Here is a 21,010-nt window from a genome sequence, read left to right as displayed (position 1 = left end):
CCTCCCAGTGTAACCTCCCTTATACGTTGCATGTATAGAAGATATGCAGAGGGAGGGCTGGATCTCCCTCCCAGTGTAACCTCCCTTATACGTGGCACGTATAGAAGAGATACAGCGGGACGGCTGCATCTCCCTCCCAGTGTAACCTCCCTTATACATGGCAAGTATAGAAGATACGCAGAGGGAGGGCTGGATCTCCCTCCCAGTGTAACCTCCCTTATTCGTGGCACGTATAGAAGATATGCAGAGGGAGGGCTGGATCTCCCTCCCAGTGTAACCTCCCTTATACGTGGCACGTATAGAATATATGCAGAGGGAGGGCTGGATCTCCCTCCCAGTGTAACCTCCCTTATATGTGGCACGTATAGAAGATATGCAGAGGGAGGGCTGGATCTCCCTCCCAGTGTAACCTCCCTTATACGTGGCACGTATAGAAGAGATACAGCGGGACGGCTGCATCTCCCTCCAAGTGTAACCTCTGTGAAAGCGTAGAAATAAAATCAATGAGTCAAGGGTTCAAAGTAACAAGTGAGTTTATCTGCACCAAGGTACAATTTGAGAGAAAAGAATTCCAAAAAAGAACTCATGCCCCTGAAAACATATTGCTTGGTATCATATTTTTATACATTTCAAAATGAGTAATACGCCCTTTAAGGGGGCTGGCTTAGAGATAAAAACTATATGATGACTTATACAAAAATACATATTGATATCTAAATATGCTGCATACGCTATATTCTTATCCTATAATTTACCATAATGAGGGCCTCTTGACCTTGTGACATAAGGGAGTTACTGTGTCTAGCCCTGTGTGTACTGTAGCTGTCAGATAACAGAACCTTCATTAAAAATCAGGTCAAACCACACACCTTTTGTCAGATCATTTCATTAAACATCACCAAGGCAACAGCACAGGATTGACCTTTACGGTCTTAGAAAAAGTACTACCTCATTGGAGAGGAGGCGACGTGATGTTCAATTAACTAAAAGGGAAACCTACTGGATCTTCACATTGAAAACTCTAGTTCCTAGAGGACTCAATGTGGATATTGAACTAGGGGTGTTCCTGTGATGTTGATTGTGAATATAATATAATATGATATTGTATTAATCCCGTTTTCCTTTCTTTCTCTTTTTTTGAGCACAACCACAATCGTCGTGATTTTATTAGTGTATAACTTGATACATAAGTCAGATAGTTTTTTTAGCTTTTTTATATAATTTTATATATTTATATTACCAATTTTTATATTTCATATGATGCCATATATATATTTCCCTGTACTATTCTTGTGTTTTATTTTACCCTGTATAAATGATAACAAGACATATGAAGTATATGACACTGTACCAACCCACTCTGTTAATACAATGACACTATCCCAATTGAATATACGTGATACCATTGAATCTATGTGATACCACTTTAATTGTACAATGAGGTCTTAATTAGAGGGAGGGCATTAGGGTATATAACAGTTTAGTAAGCAGTTATTAGTCACTCCTGAGGAAGTCGCCAGAGAGAGCGACGAAACGCGTAGAGTGTTCCAGTCCAACAGCCACGAGAAGGGGGACACGAGAACTCCACTGTAACCATCTGATCCGGAAGTCCCCGGCGCACCGGAAGTGACGCAGCGGGAGCCTGGGAGGCTCTCGGTGTGCCGGAAGTGAAGGGACGAAAGCTCCGGTGTGGATTCAAGTGTTTCCAGAGAGAGCGGAGGTGACCGAGTACCCAGAGGAATCGCGAGCCCCAGGGATATCCGTCAACCGCTACCTATGAGTGCCCACATCGACCGCATGACTGTCTAATTTGATTACGTAAAATGTGAGTAGTCATTTTGGATGAATTTCACTTTTTTCACTGTTTAAACATTTTTGCACTATGATATGTTTTTCTATTCTATGACTTCGAGACGAACTCCCCTGACGCTTTGAAAATTATCCACGAGAAGACAAGTGAAACAGTCTTTTTTCAAGGGTTGTAGTTTATTTTGAGGTTTTTTTCACCCTACATATGCACTTTAAATAGGCACGTGCACTATCACTGTTTTTTTGCATTGTCACTGATTGTATTAATCACAATATCACTGTCACAATAGTGGTCGTTATTATTATATTTTAGGTTTGTTTTGAGCGCTATTGTTATTGTTTTCCTAACAGAACCTAAGGTCAGCAGAAATATCTAAGACAGGAAAAACCTCTTACGAATGCATTTTCAATTCTATCATGAATATCGTAGGAATTACACAAGGGCTAGTTACATCTAGAAGCGATACGTTTCAGAATCAAACATTCACAGATCATACACGAATAAACAAATAAGCATACATACAAGCAAACACTCAAAATGGCGGTTAGGCCAAAATGGAGTTTCTGATAGTCTGTCTTCATATAGCTTGAACCACACACATTATCTCAATCTTCACAGTCCTCTGTTTTTATTCTTAAAACATAGTCTTTTAAGGATAATTTCAGATAAAACTCAGAAGCGTTGCACTGGCCTGGAGGGCCCCAATTTGCATGGCTTTGATAGTTCTGGAAACTGACAGAGCTGCTGGCTATCATATCAGCCAGGTTGGTCTTTCTGCCATCATCTTCATCTGTATTCCATTGGGGGGAATGACTTTTCCTTCTGAGATTGCATCTTCCGTGGTGTCATCTGTGATCAGTGGCATGGCCTGGGTAGAGGGTGTTACACACCTTTGCAGTATAGATTTACTGCACATGACACAGACATACAAAACAATCAGAACTGCAAGCACACAGACAAATCCATTCATCCGTTTCGCTTCTAGGAAACCAACCAATTTGGTAATTCCTAACAAATTTCACCTCTTATCTCCGCCTTTACTTAATCTGTCCTGTATCTCTGTGATCCTCTCTACCTCATGCTCAATCTTACACTTTGATCTCTAATAAAAACATGACATTGATCTTTAACTAGGGCCCATACGCTAAAATATAGTCCACAGCCATTCTATTCTGTAGGGCCATTAATCTAATCTGTACCTGTTCTTGATTAAGTAAATTAATAAAATTAAGGCCATATCCTCCCTATACATTTTTAGTTCTAGGCTGTAAATACATTTTTACACACACTTCATTAGTTGGTGGAGGCATCTGACCCATAAATTGATTTGTTGTTCCCAGTGTAAAATCCACCTACAGGAACCTCATTTACCAGTGGAATTCAGTTTAGAAAAGTTCCCTGTAAACAAATTCAAATTAACATTTCATTTTTAAAATTCGGCATTAGTGTAAGGTATCCCTACTCAAGGGGTTAAATGTAATTCTCTCTTACGTCATTGGGGGCCACTAGAGTATGGCAGGGATTCATTGTATTTATTCCCTTGTGACCCATTAACCTGTGTAGCATTGTGCGAGATTGTATGATTGTCTGCAAAATGATGTGACCATAACACAATAAACATTACAAATATTTCAAAACTGATCATCCCTTATCATCTGGATGGTGTAGGCTGATCTTGCCTAGCAGGGCATACATATTAAAAACACACTCAAAAGCATAAAAAAAAATAATATTGAGTCCTGAAAAAACAAATTGTTCATTTAAATTCGGGCCTTGATAATATTGAGTCCTGGAAAAACAAATTGTTCGTTTAAGACCGGGCCTTGCCTGAAGTCTTAATTCCTCGGTGGTTAAATGTTCTAGGATTATTATGCCTAGATAAACGAACTGTTGGTCAGTGGTTAGGGAAAACCCCGTCAAAACACTGGCTTGATGATTCTTTGTCTTTGTCAGCTGTTTACGGTGGTGTCGGCACTTTTTTCTTGCGATGATGCTGCTTTGTATTCTCCTTGGTAGACTGTATAAGCTACACCTAAGTTTGGAGAGACTTAAACATTTCATTAATAAAAGCACAAGGAGAGCAGCTTCTGCCCTGTGCTGCTTCATTGGAGGAATGCTCACACACCCTCCTCCTGTGATTGGATCTCCGCCCTTTATATTCTAGGCGTCGGCACTGAACCAGCGCCGAGCATAACCATTCCTACCTCTATGTTACTGTCTCTGCCACAAACCACCCTAGGCCTCTCTCCTAGCGTTCTTACCTTCAAGTTCCTGAGTATCCAGAGGCCTGGTCCTGGACGTCTGTGCTGTAGCGTTGTTGCCAGCACTGGCCTGCTGCTATCTCCTTGCAGTGGCCTGCCCTGGACATCTGTGCTGAAGCGTTGTTGCCAGCACTGGTAACTGCTGCATTCCCTCCTAGCAGTGGCTACCCTTCCTGTCCTGCGGCCTGCTGCTATCCTCCTGCAGTGGCCTGTTCCTGGACGTCTGTGCTGAAGCGTTGTTGCCAGCACTGGCCTGCTGCTATCTCCTTGCAGTGGCCTGCCCTGGACGTCTGTGCTGAAGCGTTGTTGCCAGCACTGGTATCTGCTGCATTCCCTCCTAGCAGTGGCTACCCTTCCTTTCCTGCGGCCTGCTGCTATCCTCTTGCAGTGGCCTGCCTTGGACTTCTGCGCTGAAGCGTTGGTTCTCCCTGACGCTGCCCTGCGGTGAACTTCGGCCAGCCTGCTGTCTCCTCCTGCTGAGATGGCGTCATGGGCCGAGGCCGCTCCTCGCGCAGAAGCCACTCCCGCGCTCACGCTCCTAAGCTGAAGCGGGGAACTCCTGTCTGCTTGTTGTTGATTCCTTGCTACGACTACGACCACCCGGATGTCTTCTATCCTGACCCTGCTTCGGCCATCGATTGTCCTGTCTTCTCCTACCCCGACTTTGGCTTCAATAACGACGATGCTGCCTTCTCCAATCCTGACCCTGCGATGTACGACTACGAACTGCGCACTCCGGATCAGTCTGCGCGGACTAAGGTCGGTGATTATATAACCCCACCTCAGCCCCGCGGTCCGGTCCCGGTTTGTGGCGAGCATCGGTGTAACAGTATGTTATGGAAAATCATATAAATTATCCTCTCTTTTGTTCATATGCAAATCCTATGACATGTGAACAGTATACGACATAAAGAATGATGGTATTTAAAACATCAGCAGCTTGAGATTTAAATATATATATATATATATATATATATATATATATATATATATATATATACACAATGAATTTGACAATAGCTACTGCTTAAAAAATAAAATCTAGATAGCCTACAGTTGCATTCTTTAAAATGAGAGGCTATAGATGAGGGTTCAAATTAAGACACCTTTTGGAGGGAAAGGAGAGGTAATGGTTAAAAGTTATAAAAAATACATCACAAATGCAGTTAACTTTATAGGAAAAATTATTCCATTTCTGACTTTATGCTTGTTTATATCGTCCACTTTGTGAAGTACTGAGTATACTTTTGACACTATTCAAATATGGAAATACATATTAAATATTATTGTATTGTTAATGAAACAATTATAACAAATAGAATTAAAAACATAGAACAAATAGAATTGAAATGTGTTTACTGGTTTCTGCGTAGAGGTAATTTGGTTACTGCCTGTGGGGATTATAACTCCTTCTTGTAATAATTCCTACATAATAGGAGCTATGCCATCTAAAGCATTTCTGCTGAGTGGGTATTGGCCAATTCTGGGGAGGGCAGCTTTGGGAAATAATTTAACCCGTACTGGTGCAACAGACCAGACGTACCCAGTACTGTTGTTGGGAGACGCCCATAGACTATGAGATATTTATCCTAAAATAGATACAAAAAACAGAAAGCACAATAAATAAGCATAATTTCACACTTCTCTGATACAGAGCAAAATGAACTTTACAAAAAATAAGATTAAAAAAAACCCAAAACAGACCTGTTTGATCCTGCAAAATCAGTCCAAAAATAAATAAATTACAATATCATTCTCTTTCCTCATACTATAACTAAGCTGCTTTTAAACATTTTTTTTTCCAGTTTCTAGTTAAGTTTTCATGTCTGGAACGTGGTTTTTGTACATTCCTTAAGCTGGAGGAGGGGGGCCAGCCCGCTTGGCTGCTTTTAACCTTCCCTCTTTTAAATGACTGCTGTTCAAAAATCAGACAAGACCAGTGTATTTAAGAAAACAAACCGTTAGTTTCCTAAGTTTGAACAGAGAAACCTTGATAACTAAAAAACAAAAACAAAACCATCTCTGCAACCCTTCCTATAAAACAAAAATCTTATTGTTTTATTTACTATTTTTTTTCTAATTCCTTATCTTTCTTATACACACACACACACACACACACACACACACACACACACACACACACACACACACACACACACACACACACACACACACACACACACACACACACACACACACACACACACACACACACACACACACACACACACGTTCTCTGAGTTTATCTTCCATCAACATTCATTCTACTTTCTACGGGCAATTAACAAAACTTCAACATACAATGCTTCCTAGGTTTATTTTAAATGCTACTGTCATGCCTTATAAATGGCAGCAGGCTTAATACACTTTGACACAAGGGCTAGACTTAAATGACCCTTTTACAAGAGATATAAGTATAAGTATTGCACTGTGTATTTTTGTCATATTGGAAGTAGCTTTTTGCATTTTAGTTTTTTGTTGTATAGGTTTATTTTAACCCTTATTATTATTTCATTCAAAATCATTATGATCTGTTATTTGTATTATTTGTTATTTTTATGATTAGTACAACAAGTGACAATGTGAAGCGCTATGTACACTAATGGCGCTATATGAATAAAGACATACATACATACATACATACAATAATATCAGAGTGACACACAAACACTTCACTCCATGACATGTATATTATTATGCCATCAAACTAGTTTCTATGAGCTTTCTAAGACAAAACAAACAAAAAACATTTAAAGAGGATGTCCCCTTTTTCTTTTCCATGCAGTATTAATGCATTAATTCCTAAAAAAAACTACTTTAACATTCTTAAATTCAAGCCATTTCTTCCTAGGTTAATAATTAACTTCCATGTCTCACAGACATGCAAGTCCTGTGACCTTTCAGTGAAAAATTGTGAGGGAAGGGAGATGAGGAAAAGGGGGTCCACTAATGCTGCAACTATTTTCAAAACAGAGCCTGATATGTTTCACTTTCCTTCTTATTTAATATATTCTGCGCCACTAAATATTCATTTTTAAAACATTTTATTGCCATAAAGTCCACACATAATTTCAAGGGACGTACCCTTCGCCGGCGACTGTTGAGAACGTAGATTTCCCCATAATTCTCCTGTATTACACCGATCAACGTTAGCTGACCATGTACCTTACACCGATCAACGTTAGCTGACCATGTACCATATTACACCGATCAACGTTAACTGACCATGTACCAATAAGGTGCCCCACCACTTGGTATAATATAAGTAGAATATAGAGTTAAGGACCAGTGGTATATAAAAAAAAATAGTCACCTGCTGTTCCTTAACTATAGTTCTCTTCCCAAGTTCTTAGGAGACTTTCCACCTTATAATTTCAGTATTATACCTTCCGGGCCTTCACTTGGCCCTGCCGTTTAGCGGCACACGGTATAATCTGACCTGAGTTTATGGCAATAATATAAAACAACAATAACAATACCTGATCAGTATAATATTGATAAACTCACGTGGTACAGGGTGTCCCGTCACTCAGGTAGGTTGCCCATAAAGAACAAACTGTCTACAGATTGCTCAAACAATTAATCTAACAGCTTTTTTTTTGTTAAAAAGGATAAAGCCATAACTTATTCCAAGTGTGCACGTTTGAGTAATGTAGGCAGCTGCTCCGCCTGGGGTCTCCTGGTCCCGAGGAGTTGGGTCCCTATTCGGGCGCCATCTGTGAAAGCGTAGAAATAAAATCAATGAGTAAAGGGTTCAAAGTAACAAGTGAGTTTATCAGCACCAAGGTACAATTTGAGAGAAAAGAATTCCAAAAAAAGAACTCAGGCCTCTGCCAACAAATTGATTGGTATCACATTTTTATACATTTCAAAATGATTAATACGCCCTTTAAGGGGGGGCTGACTTAGAGATAAAAACTATATGATGACCTATACAAAATACATATTGATATCTAAATATGCGGCATACGCTATATTCTTATCCTCTAATTTACCATAATGTGGGCCTCTTACCTTGTGACATAAGGGAGTTACTGTGTCCAGCCCTGTGTGTACTGCAGCTGTCAGATAACAGAACCTAAGGTCAGCAGAAATATCTACGACAGGAAAAACCTCTTACGAATGCATTTTCAATTCTATCATGAATATCGTAGGAATTACACAAGGGCTAGTTCCATCTAGAAGCGATACGTTTCAGAATCAAACATTCACAGATCATACATGAATAAACAAATAAGCATACATACAAGCAAACACTCAAAATGCCGGTTAGGCCAAAATGAAGGTGATATAGTCTGTCTTCATATAGCCTGAGCCACACACATTATCTCAATCTTCACAGTTCTTAATCTTCACACCTCCCTTATATATGGCACGTATAGAAGATATGCAGAGGGAGGGCGTGATCTCCCTCCCAGTGTAACCTCCCTTATACATGGCACGTATAGAAGATACGCAGAGGGAGGGCTGGATCTCCCTCCCAATGTAACCTCCCTTATACATGGCACGTACAGAAGATACGCAGAGGGAAGGCTGGATCTCCCTCCCAGTGTAACCTCCCTTATACATGGCTCTTATACATGGCACGTACAGAAGATATGCAGAGGGAGGGCTGGATCTCCCTCCCAGTGAAACCTCCCTTATACATGGCTCTTATACATGGCACGTACAGAAGATACGCAGAGGGAAGGCTGGATCTCCCTCCCAGTGTAACCTCCCTTATACGTGGCACGTATAGAAGATACGCAGAGGGAGGGCTGGATCTCCCTCCCAGTGAAACCTCCCTTATACATGGCACGTATAGAAGATACGCAGAGGGAGGGCTGGATCTCCCTCCCAGTGAAACCTCCCTTATACATGGCACGTACAGAAGATATGCAGAGGGAGGGCTGGATCTCCCTCCCAGTGTAACCTCCCTTATACATGGCACGTATAGAAGATATGCAGAGGGAGGGCTTGATCTCCCTCCCAGTGTAACCTCCCTTATACATGGCACGTACAGAAGATATGCAGAGGGAGGGCTGGATCTCCCTCCCTGTGTAACCTCCCTTATACATGGCACGTATAAAATATGCAGGATAATAAATGCATAAGCAAATTGTTATCAAGCACAAGGAACTTTCCTGACCAAGCAATGAAGAACTATAATAGTTCTGACATAATCATAGCCACTAATATACAAATGTAATATTAAAATATGTATTATTTTATTATGCTGCATATATATATATATATATATATATATATATATATATATATAAAAGGGAACATGTGTTATATTTCCTGCTGTAGGTGTAATTTTTCACAACTCAATATTACAATGTCTCATTCTTATGATATTGTGGGCATATGTACCTATGTATTTGAAAGATTCCTTTTAGGAATCTATAGATCAGATCATGTATAGGGGTTTACCTATTCATAAGCATCAAATCTCCGTTTATATGTAATACTTCTTTCTTTTATTACATATTGTGTAAACTCAAAGGTTTCCACATTATTTTAATCTTTTTAAACATGATTTTTCGTTTTTGTATTTTTTGTCAAATAAAGTTTGTTGTTGTTTGAATAATGACGCCTCTGATGTCATCACGTTTGTGCATGCGGCGCGAGGCATGGGTTTACTTCCTGGTTCGCAGAGCATTTATAAACTTAGTTTTTGTAACCAATCTCCACACTCTGATAAAGCCTGCAAGGCGAAACATGGCAGTGTGACTGCCATCGGTGAGAAATCCGTTCAATTCGCCCTCTTTGGCTGATTATTTCTGCGGTGCAGCGTTTTTTCTGGCTGCGTGCCAAGTTTTATTCCTGCGCCCTGCACTTCGGGACCAACACCCTGCAAGTTAGGAAACGTATCTACCCTCATCTCATTGTGAGTACTTTGCTTTGTTCATTGAACTGTCTTGATCACATTTGGAGGTATTATATTTGCACCATGATATACAGGACTCATACCTTTTCTATATAGAATTGGAGTCCAATCTGGTACTAACCTCCACAGGATACAAAGTCATCATTCTGTACACTTGCTAAAGGGTCAGGTCGTTGAAGATAATCATCAATACTACTGAAGGAATTCTATTATTGCATACAGCTCTTTCTTCATACTTTGTGTATCCCGTTCCCGTGAGCCCCAGTTTATCCCTAATAGGCAGATCCCAGTACTTACCTTACCTTACACTGCAGGACCCCAACGTGTGTGTTTGCCATCAGCAGCTGAAGGGTTAACTTTGCTGCATCCTCTCGGCGTGTTCGCAGTCACAGAGGCTTTTGTGATATGATACAACTTTTACGATTCATTATAATCTAGTGTCAACTACTTCATCAACCTAAATTCTATACTAGTGCTCCCATCACAGCACCACCGATCTGATACTCTAGGGCAGGGGTCTCCAAACCTGTCCTCAAGGGCCGCACACACACAGGGCAGGGTCTCCAAACCTGTCCTCAAGGGCCGCACACACACAGGGCAGGGGCCTCCAAACCTGACCTCAAGAGCCGCACACACACAGGGCAGGGGCCTCCAAACCTGACCTCAAGAGACGCACACACACAGGGCAGGGGCCTCCAAACCTGTCCTCAAGGGCCGCACACACACAGGGCAGGGGCCTCCAAACCTGACCTCAAGAGCCGCACACACACAGGGCAGGGGCCTCCAAACCTGTCCTCAAGAGCCGCACACACACCGGCTTCTATCGATATCCCTGTTTCCGCACAGGTGACTCAATCGGTGCATCAGTGCTTGACTGGGCCACCGAGTGAGCCACGTGTGCGGGAACAGGGATACCCATAAAAGCTGGCCTGGCTAGGGGGGTCATTACTGAGACTATTAGCCTGTCCCCGTACAATAAATTTTTTGATTTGGGTGCTGTCACATTGGGGATTTCTTCTCTTTCGTAGATATCAATGGGGTTCCCAGAATGCAGAGCGGGGGAAAGAAGTCCAAGCAACTGCTCCAGATTGAGGCTAACTGGATCAGGAGATTAGACACATTTATATGCTTCATATTGTGTGTGATTATTTTATGAGACATTTCTACATTATACATCTATCGTTACCTGGCTAATAGAACCCGGGTGTAAAGGGCTCCCACGCGTGGTTCCTGTGGTCTCCTCTCGTACTATCACGTGGCTTCTAGCTTCCATTCTTCTCCATATGTTATTCACTGAATTTAATCGACTTGTGCTATGCCGTTGGTACACGTGTGTATCCCCCCTCTGGGGACTACTAATTTGTGGACGGGGTTAATGGCCTTAATGGGTTAATTGGGTGGGATCATTCTAGTATTGCCCCACCATATGATATAGGGTGTCTTGCAACCAGTGATGTCACCGTAGGGAGATAGACGGGTATACAGGTGCGCCGACGAGTATTTTAAAACTTGCCTTGGAAAACCTGGGGCAATCACCAACAAGACCCAGGTACATGCCGGGCACATGTTGGGTACATGCCGGGTACATGCCGGGTACATGCTGCAACATTTCAGTGACATTTCTGCAGAGACTAATGGCCCAGCGGATTAACACAGCAGGGGTCCTTGGCAGTCCCATTCAGTTTGAATGGGACTGCCAGGGACCCCTGCTGTTAATCCGATGGGCCATTAGTCTGTCTGCAGAAATGTCACTGAAATGTTGCAGCATGTACCCAGCATGTACCTGGGTCTTGTTGGTGATTGCCCCAGATTTGTTTTAGAATACTCGTCAGCCCTACAGTATACAGGCATACCCCACATTAACGTACGCAATGGGACCGGAGCCTGTATGTAACTATGTAACACAGGCATACCCCGCATTAACGTACGCAATGGGACCGGAGCGTGTATGTAAAGCGAAAATGTACTTAAAGTGAAGCACTACCTTTTCTCCACTTATCGATGCATGTACTGTACTGCAATCGTCATATACGTGCAGAACTGATGTAAATAAGGCATTTGTAACAGGCTCTATAGTCTCCCCACTTGCGCACAGCTTCAGTACAGGTAGGGAGCCGGTATTGCTGTTCAGGACGTGCTGACTGGCGCATGCGTGAGGTGCCGTTTGCCTATTGAGCGAGATGTACTTACTCGCGAGTGTACTTAAAGTGATTGTACTTAAACCGGGGTATGCCTGTATGACTCCACCCAATGTTCTAGAAACAGGTTCCTCTGAGTTCAGGTAGAGGGCCTCACCGTGAGTCCTGTATATACTGTATGTTTAAGTGTACAACATACTGTATGTGACTTTTTGTCGGGAACACTATTCCTGAATATCAGATACTCCTATTTATCCGAGTAATGATGGGCGATATCTGAAAGTTTCTGCCCGAGACCCGTGGAAAAGACATGCAGGAGATTTCTAAGCATTGGGAGGAGGGGAATATTCTCAGGGAGACATTCAGCTATAATTCACAGTGTCTCCCTCATAAATAGAGAGAGTTAGATGGTGTGATCGTAATCACTTGTCAAACATACAAAGCGAGCAAAGCTCACAGCTCGGGTTAACGACTAATGTCTTTTAGTAATACAATGTTTGCCGAAGGGTGGAACCCCTCAAAGCCTCTGTGTGCCCAGGGAGATGAGAAACATGTATCTCAGGATACTAGCCTGCGCTTATAGTGCTGGCTATGGATGACGTCTCCCGTCTCCGCAGGCCAAGCGAAAGTTGTAATTTGAGTTTGGGAGACGTCTCTTGCTATAAGGGGAGTGACGGAAGGCAGAGGGGCGGGGACAAGAGCAAGGGGGAAGGCAGAGGGCCCTCTTCCTCTTGCTTCTCCCCTCACAGAGGCCCAGACAAACAACATCCACAGTTATGTATGTAATGCATGGCACCAACATGAGCTGTAGTGCAGTATATAACTGGGGTAACATGTACAGGTTCTACTCCTGGGATGCTATCCTGAGGAAACTTCCCTCTGACTTGTGCAAACAGAGGCACTCCAGAGTTGGGTTACCATTTGGAAGTGAGTGACACAGAAGGGACCTGTGGATCATGGCGTCTGTCCCTCACACCAGTGACACACATATGAGAGATAGCTGTGCACTCCACATCCCTGTATCTCTTATCGCAGCTGTCCCTGGATGGGATTGTGGTACTCCTCGTTATGACATCACTGATTCTCTCTTATCTGCTCCTCTGCCTGCTAAGACTTTCCTCTTTATGCCCACAATGCACCGCACCATTTTTAGGATGCCCATCTGTAATGCTTTCTGGTCCCTGTAAGGCCTGACCTCTCTCTGGTTCTGTATTTGCAATGCATTATGGTCCAGCAGTCTTGATCGCTCTCTGGTTTCATGTTTGCAATGCATTCTGGTCAGTGTGATCATATGCCGAGTATTAGCGTCGTCGCTGCTGTTATATAATTTTGTTGACGAGCACAATGTCCTGTTCAATCCTAGCACACATTCGTCACTGATACCCCTGGCAGGGTGCTAACCAAACCTTCAGATACAACATCCAAAATATGTCCAAATGGGATATTATCATCACAAAAAGCAAACTATGGATCACACTAATAATTTTTTTTTTAAATAGCTTTACACGGGTGCCATTAATGAATTACTATATAATCGCAATGTATTATCATCCTGTGATATTTTTGGATCGCCTAAATGTTATACTCGGACATGCAGATCGTATACAGAAATAACACAGGATGGCGCTCTAACACTCCATCAACCTCTTAAAGCTGCAGTTCAGTTTTTTTTTTTTTAAATGTATTTTTTTACTTCAATAGTTTCATGTGGGCAATCTCTAATTACCTAAAGAACTGTATAGCTGCCGGTCAATTCGTTCTCCATGTATTGACAGGTCGAAATTTGGTGACATAATTAGTGAAGGGATCTGTTTTTCTTCTGCTTCTGTCTGTCAGTGGAAGCTCATGAATATTCATGAGCACTCCTGCACTGACATGTGCTAGAGGGAGGGCAGGGCTGACAAAGGGGTGTGCCAGGGCTTGTGACAGAACATGAAGGGGCAGTGCCTTAGCAAATGGCTGTTAAAATAGAATACAAGAAAATTGGTCTTTCAGAGTTGTTTTTTTTTTTTTTAAAACAGAAAATGCTAAAAGTATTTTTTCTTACTACAGAACTGATTTATTAAAAAAAAACACACATGCAGGATATTGACTGAACTGCAGCTTTAAACAGTGAATGTGAACATATAAAGTGACAAATATTCAAAGCAATGTGCCGTGTAAAAAGGTGATAAATAAAACACTCAAACCCTTGGACTGTTTTCAAGGTCCAAAATAGAAGCATAAAGGAAAAACCAGGGGAGCGGAAATACCTAGGAAAAAATATATAAAACTACCATAGTGCAGTTATGTTTAACAAAACACAATAATGGTTGAACTCTCAATTCAGCAAATGAGACACGCTAGATAGCATCAGCAAATGTCCATCAATGGATATCCAGATAGCAAAAAATGAGGAGCAGAAATAGGAGGTCGTGTAGAATCCAGAAGAGAAACACAGAGCCCAAATAAAATACCAAAAGCATTTACCCAACACTGGTAAAAATGAAGGCTTACAAGATTCCAAATTGGTTACAGCATGGGTATAGGGATAAAGATGGTAACCGAGTCGCGTTCTCGGGATCCCGTCACACCGCCGCTGCGTCCACTGGTCTCCGTCCTGCACCTCTGCTCGCAGCCGATACGTCACTTCCGGTTCCCCCCCCACTCTAAGTAAACATCACAGGAACTTCAGGCAGATTCTCTCCCTCCAGATGATACACTGAGGGTTACGCTCTACGCGTTTCGCCGTTCTTGATGACGGCTTCGTCAGGAGTAGCTTTAACCCATACAAGGATACTATATATACCCTCTAAACTACCATTGACCTTTCCTCTAAAAGGTCAATGTGTGATGACGTCTAAATTAAAGGGTAGACGGATATGTGAACCCTCCCCAACATAGAATCATCATAATACAAATTTTATACATTTCGTTAAAAATAAAACTTTATACATTTTAATTAAAATACAAATTTCACACCTGATCCTCCTTTACAACATAAGGAAAAGACCATTATTAATTGAAAAATATTAAAATTACAGATGTATTACATAAATGAAATAATACAAATCTATATTAAACATTAATACATAAATCACCAAATATATCCCTTATCTCATAAATAAAATGTAAGGAAGATGACGATTGATGGATCTCAAAAATAAGAGAAAACCATAACATAAACCATTAGGGAAATGTATCTTGTCCGTATTTTTATTCAAACTTTTGCACTGACCATTTATACCTTATATACAATCCCCTATATATCCCATCAAATAAAAGACTCCGTATAACAAGTAGCAAAAGTCTAAAGAAAAGCACTTAATTCAAAGTCTACATTTAGACCCAAAGGTATAAGGGATTTCAACGTGAAAATCCAAAAACTCTCTTTTTCAGGGCAATACTTCTGTCCCCACCTCTCCAGTGTGGTAACACCTGTTCCAATACTGTAAACTTAAGCCCCGATGTATCTCCCTGATGTTTTTGAATAAAGTGGTTTGATAAGAAATGTGTGGTAACCCCTCTTCTCACATTCCCAATATGCTCGAGTATGCGTGTTCTAACAGGCCTAGAGGTTTGGCCTACATATTGTAGCCCACACGGGCACTGGATGAGATATACAACATAGTCTGACATGCAAGTTAGGAGTTGTTTAATTTGAAATCTTTGTCCAGAGATGTTTGAGACAAACCCAAATTTGTTCCTATCTATGATAGATAGTTCACTGAACAACTGCTGACCCAAATAGCCACCTCTGAATGGGGTATTTTAATAGTTTTGAATGATGTATATATGTGTGTTTTTAAATGAGTATTTAGACTAATAAAACGTTATTATTTTCTTGGGACTTTTTGGTATAAGGGTCACTAATTCCCTATACATTTGTTGAGATAGGTAATTTCTCCTATTGGAATATTGTCGCCCGGAATAATCTCTCCAGCATTGAGTGCCGGGTGCTATGGGGATACTTTTTGATCCCTCTTGGATAAACACTGTTATATGTAGAAGCCTTCATTTTTACCAGTATTGGATAAATGCTTTTGGTATTTTATTTGGGCTCTGTGTTTCTCTTCTGGACTCTACACGACCTCCTATTTCTGCTCCTCATTTTTTGCTATCTGGATATCCATTGATGGACATTTACTGATGCTATCTAGCGTGTCTCATTTGCTGAATTGAGAGTTCAACCATTATTGTGTTTTGTTAAACGTTAACTGCACTATGGTAGTTTTATATATTTTCTCCTAGGTATTTTCGCTCCCCTGGTTTTTCCTTTATGCAGATCGTACAGTTACGTTCACCCTCCGATAGTAAAGTATGCCGGTGCATATGAAGTATTTTAAAAATCATCGTAACACCATTGCTGCAGATAAACCTAATTATATCATCTATTTTTTCGTTTTATTCTGCTTTAATCTCGTGTTCAATGTCTTTAGCCCTATGATAAGCCCTGACCAGGTGTCTGTTTCTAACCCCTCTTTAAAAAGATAAAGATTTTTGGGGCAACCCCGACTTTGCGCCAGGACTAGCAGAAAGCGCCGCAGGGCACTGGAAAAAATACGGATATCACAGGTTAAGAGATCTGGAGGGTATACCAAATAAGATTAAATCATTCGAACAAATCAGATCCGAGAAAAATATCCCACATTCCGAATTCTTCCGTTACCTCCAGATCAGAGCGTATTTTACCAAAAATGTTCCCTACCCGCCCCTAACCCCATTTGAAAAGCTCTGTCTGACAGAAACAGACACACGGGGACTTACATCGCAGATTTATGGAGAAGTGGTCGGTTCTGGGAGTCCACAACAACAGCAAAAGCTGGCATACAGAGTTAGATGGGAAGCAGACTTAGGGGAGAAATTGGAAGAGGACGAATGGTCGGCCATATTAGAGGCCACAGCCAAGAGCTCCATCTGCGCTACTTTGAAGGATAATGCATATAAAGTATTGATGAGATGGTACCTCACCCCACTAAAATTATTAAGGGTTGTCCCTGGATACTCCCCGCTGTGTCCCAAACAGTGCGGAGAATCGGCAGACCTGTTGCACATGCTGAGGTCTTGCCCTCGGATCTCACCCTTATGGGAGGAAATTAGACATTGGATCCAGAGGATTTTTGACCTCACAATTCCCCCGGACCCGTGGCTGTTCCTATTGAACAGACCATGGCCGGGCCTCTCCAAAACTGGAAATAAACTGGTTGCTCATTTTGCAACAGCGACGAGGTGCGAGATCGCAGCTATGTGGAAACAACCAGAGATCCCCAAGATTCGGAACCGATTATGGTACATATGCCAGATGGAAAAATTAACTCGTTTAGTTAATGACACTGGCAACAAATATCTAAAAGTCTGGACGCCTTGGCTGGCACAGACAGATATCCCGGGGGTAAAGGTAGTCACAATTTGGCAATGATAGTCCCAAATGCATTCTCATTCAAAGAGAGCGAACTAGACTGCGATGCCTGGCTGTATGTGCAGCTCACGCGCACATAGCGTGGACCGCGTGGGTAGTAAACACAGCGAACACAGCGGCCTAGCCAATCACGTCAAGGCGAAAGAAGAGAGAGCCCGCGCCCCCCCCCTTCCCCTCCATATTTTATTTTCTTGTGCCCCCAAGTTTAAATTGCCTAAACATACCGGCCGGTATTAAGGAAGTCATATACCTCTATGTTTACTGTAAGTGCCAATGGGAGAGACTATATGTATCGTATATGGATGTAATACATTGAATGTTCAAGTTACCTGTATCACGATACTATCTGTACTGAAAAATTCAATACACTTGAAGTTATAAAAAAAAGAAAAAGAAAGATTGCAGTTTTCACTTCCCTCAAATAAATAGTGTGCTGAGCACGAGCATTTAAGTGAAACTTTTGTCTTGTCACTAAAATTCATTCTCCCTCCCTCTGTCTTTCCCTCCCTCTCCCCCTCTCTTTCCCTCCCTCCCTTTCTCTCCCTCTCTTTCTCTCCCTCTCTTTCTCTCCCTCTCCCTCCACTGGAGCCAGATATTCTGGAGGAAGAAGTCGGTATGGGCAATGAAGCAATTAGCCAACCGAAAATCCCCAGGAATCGACGGCACACCCGCAGAATAGGTAACCGATCGGTGACTTTGTGACAGACATGTTATTCGCATGTTTGGGTTTATGTGCTGAAGCGGAATGAATAAAACATGTATTTACAGACACACATTTGGGACATTTAATCACGTCTCCTAACCTAAATGTTAGTAAGAGAGCAAAGTCCTTGGCGCACTATCAAGTGCAAGAACCTGATGAATTAGTCCTCTTTGTTGAAGAACTGGTTGGAAAATGTCCACAGTCTAACTTCCTGGTTTTCTTCTGAAGTTTGTTGATCTGCAATCATAGAGAACAGGAAACCATTGCGCAGTATCTCATGTGTATTGAAGCCTCATTCACACAGCTGCTAGATACTTACATCTAGATGGGTGAATGCAGGTCTTGAAAGGTATCTTTAAACCGGAGATTGATATCTGTCACCGGGTTCCCCACTGGTGTTGCTCCCGCTCCATAGATGGCCGGTCCGCCCAATGGTACACAAAAGATAAAAGGCCCAATAGTGTGGTACAGTACAATTTAATAAAACAATAAAAAGACCAACATATATGCACTCACATGCTAGATGATCTAACTGCACGATTTACAATGTGCCGTCCGCAAGCATGAGGGGCTGAACCGTGATGTGCGTGGAGGCTGGATCCTGCGTGTATCTCCTCCTCGCGGCCGCAAATCGGAGCGCCAGGTCCACCTCAGATGTCGTCACCTCAAACAGCAACCTCCTCAGCTGGTACTAGCACGTAGCAATGCGTGCAGCTACGCTCCACCCTACGCGCGTTTCGTGACCTCTGACGTCACTTCCTCAGGGGTAATGGAGCATGGATGTTGTATGGTGCTATTTAAGCACAGCTAATTGGCCCTAAACTCGCCCTGATAGGATAATTATTCCCAGAGGGATATTGGGCTGATTGATGTTATAAGGTGCTACTTAAGCACAACTAAATAGCCCTAGACTTGCCCTGATAGGATATTTATTCCTAGAGGGGTATTGGGCTGATTGACTGGAGTCTGATGTTTTTATTACAAACTCCTGTCGTATATGGTAACTGTATCACAAACTTGTTATAATAAGACTGTAACACAACATTTCTAAAATACAATTCACACACAGTATTTACATATGATATCAAAAAACAACAACAAATAATACAATTGATATTTCTAATGCATGAAAATAAATATATATAAACATTCATGTCTGAATTCATTTAATACAGTACTAATTGATTATATACTTAAAATGAGCTTATATAAAAATGGAACTTCAAATGGTATCCATATAGTGTATATGGGACAGATTGAGCAGAGGACTCATAGGAATTTAGTGATGTTGGCTGACAGATTTTGCATGTTAGATATTAATCAACTATCAATTTGATATCAATTAGCTATCTCTCAAAAAGGATGCCAGGTCAAACTCTATGTTTAAACCTTTTGGGGTTAATGTTTTAAGGGTGTATATCCAATAGCTTTCACGCCGCGATATTAGATTTATTTTATCTCCCCCTCTCCAGTTTTGTTTGGGGCAATCTATACCCTTGCAGACCAGTCCCTCAGGGTTTTGGTTATGTTTTATTTTGAAGTGATTCGAGACACTATGTGTCTCGAGACCCCTTTTAATATTGTAAATGTGTTCCGCAAAGCGTCTCTTTAGTGGTCTACCTGTTCGCCCTACATATTGTAGCCCACAGGGGCATTCTAACAGGTAGACCGTAAAGGAGCTTTTACAATTTATGAAGGATTTAATTGGAAATACAACACCTGTTATGTTGGATTTGAATTCCCTACATTTGGTACTGTATTTACAGCCAATGCATTTCCCACATGTAAAGAACCCATTGAGTTCCCTAAGCCATGTGGTGTTGGATTTTTTTGCCACGTCAAATGGACAGCTTGGGGAGAGTTGTAGTTTAAGATTATCTGCCCTTTTAAACACTATTTGGGGAATTTTTGGTAAAATGGTGTTTAATGTTTGGTCTCCCTGTAAAATGCCCCAATGTTTTTTAATTATTTGGGTAATTTTCGGGGCCATGGCATTATATTTGGTAATGAATGGAATAAATTCCCCTTCTTTAGATTTCTTTTTATTTGGATTCATTACTATTAGATCTTCCCTTGGGATATTTTTTACCGATTCTAGTGCCCTTATTACCTTGGTGTGATTGTATTCCCTATCCATAAATTTATTCGTTAGTTCTTCTGCCTGTATATCGAATATCTCAGTTCTGGAACAATTTCTTTTTGTTCTTAGAAATTGCCCCTTGGGTATATTGTTTATCCATCTTGGATTATGATGACTTGATGCCAGCAGATAAGTGTTGGCATCCACCTTTTTATAAAAGGTTTTTGTCTCGATGGACCCTTCTTCTATATATAAAGTTAGATCTAAGAAATCTATGGTTTGTGGACTATTGCTAAAGGTAAATTTTAAATTTAATTTGTTTTGATTAAGGTACTCTTGGAATTTAAGTAGATCCTCATCACTTCCCCCCCAGATACACAGCACATCATCAATGTAGCGTTTCCATAGCACCAGGTCCTCCCCATATGGGTTGTGGGATAGGATATTGTCCTCTTCCCACATACCCATAAATATGTTGGCATAACTGGGGGCGAACCTGGTGCCCATTGCGGTGCCGCATATCTGGAGGTAGAAGCTGTCGTCATGATGGAAGAAGTTGTGTGTTAGAATGAATTTTATTCCATCTATTATGAAGTTTTTAAATTTTATCTCCAAGCTGTCATCACGATCCAGAACTCTTCTAATCGCCGCGACACCTAACTCATGGTCAATGACAGTGTACAGTGAGGTCACGTCGCACGTGACCCATGTATAGTGACTAGCCCACTGTATATCCTTTAAGATGTTC

The sequence above is a fragment of the Ascaphus truei genome, chromosome 4, assembly GCF_040206685.1.
Source record: "Ascaphus truei isolate aAscTru1 chromosome 4, aAscTru1.hap1, whole genome shotgun sequence".
In the NCBI taxonomy this organism is placed as follows: Eukaryota; Metazoa; Chordata; class Amphibia; order Anura; family Ascaphidae; genus Ascaphus; species Ascaphus truei.
The sequence above is the reverse complement of the archived record's forward strand: the minus strand, read 5'-3'. Positions refer to the sequence as shown.